Source organism: Manacus vitellinus, unplaced genomic scaffold (genome assembly GCF_001715985.3).
Source record: "Manacus vitellinus isolate BGI_N305 unplaced genomic scaffold, ASM171598v3 scaffold_61_pilon, whole genome shotgun sequence".
Lineage (NCBI taxonomy): Eukaryota > Metazoa > Chordata > Aves > Passeriformes > Pipridae > Manacus > Manacus vitellinus.
This window is the reverse complement of record NW_021940696.1, coordinates 3,506,038-3,507,519: the sequence shown is the minus strand read 5'-3', so window position 1 is coordinate 3,507,519 and position 1,482 is coordinate 3,506,038.

The window sequence follows — 1,482 nt, the reverse complement described above, 5'->3', positions numbered from 1 at the left end:
TGCAGGAGGGGAGGGAATGGGCTGGACCACAGGTCATGTTATTCCCTTAAAATTGTAAGAAGAGGGATCCATTTCCACCAATATCCAGCCTGGAAGGTTGAGGAGAAAGTTGAGAATGAGCCATAAATCCACATTGTCCCTTCCCATCCCCATCCTCCTACTGGAGGGAAGGGCTGGCCACAGGTCATGTTATTCCCTAAAAACTGTGAGAAGAAGGAGCTCTTTCCACCAACATCCAGCCTGGAATGCTGAGGATCAAATTGGGAATGAGCCATAAATCCATATTGTCCCTTCCCATCTCCATCTTCCTGCTGGAGGGGAGGGAATGGGCTGGACCACAGGTCATGTTATTCCCTAAAAACTGTAAGAAGAGGGAGCCAATTCCATCAACATCCAGCCTGGAATGCTGAGGATCAAATTGGGAATGAGCCATAAATCCATATTATCCCTTCCCATCTCCATCCTCCTGCTGGAGGGGAGGGAATGGGCTGGACCCTGGTGGGGACAGGTCACATTAATCCCTAAAAACTGTAAGAAGAGGGATCGATTTCCATCAATATCCAGTCTGGAAGGTTGAGGAGAAGGTTGGGAATGAGCCATAAATCCACATCATCCCTTCACATCTCCATCCAGCTGCTGGAGGGGAGGGAATGGGCTGCACCACAGGTCATGTTATTCCCTAAAAACTGTTAGGAGAGGGAGCCATTTCCACCAATATCCAGCTTGGAAGGTTGAGGAGAAAGTTGGGAATGAGCCATAAATCCACATTGTTCCTTCCCATCTCCATCCTCCTGCTGGAGGGAAGGGAATGGGCTGGACAACAAGTGATGTTATTCCCTAAAAACTGTTAGGAGAAGGAGCTGTTTCCACCAACATCCAGCCTGGGAGGTTGAGGAGAAGGTTGGGAATGAGCCATAAATCCACATTGTCCCTTCCCATCCCTATCCTCCTACTGGAGGGAAGGGCTGGCCACAGGTCATGTTATTCCCTAAAAACTGTAAGAAGAGGGAGCCAATTCCATCAATATCCGGCTTGGAAGGTTGAGGAGAAGGTTGGGAATGAGCCATAAATCCACCTTGTCCCTCCCCATCTCCATCCTCCTGCTGGCCAGGAGGGGGTCTGGGGGTGCCCATGGTGGGGTGGGGCTGGGGGTTGGCTTTTCCCAGGAGGCCCATCCTCGGGATGGGGCCCCGCGGGGATTGCCGGTGGGATTCCCAAGGATTGCCGGCGGGATTTTGTGCCTCCCACCCCAAACCCCGCCTGCTGTTGCTCCCCCCAGTACGAGAACCAGACGAAGCTGGCGCTGGTGGGGAACTGGGGCACCACGGGCCTGACGTACCCCAAGTACTCGGACGTGACGGGCCGGATCCGGCTGCCCAAGGACAGCTTCCGACCCTCCGCCGGCTGGGCCTGGGCCGGGGACTGGTTCGTCTGCCCCGAGAGGACGTGAGTGGCACATCCCAAAACACGGAGCAGGGCCCG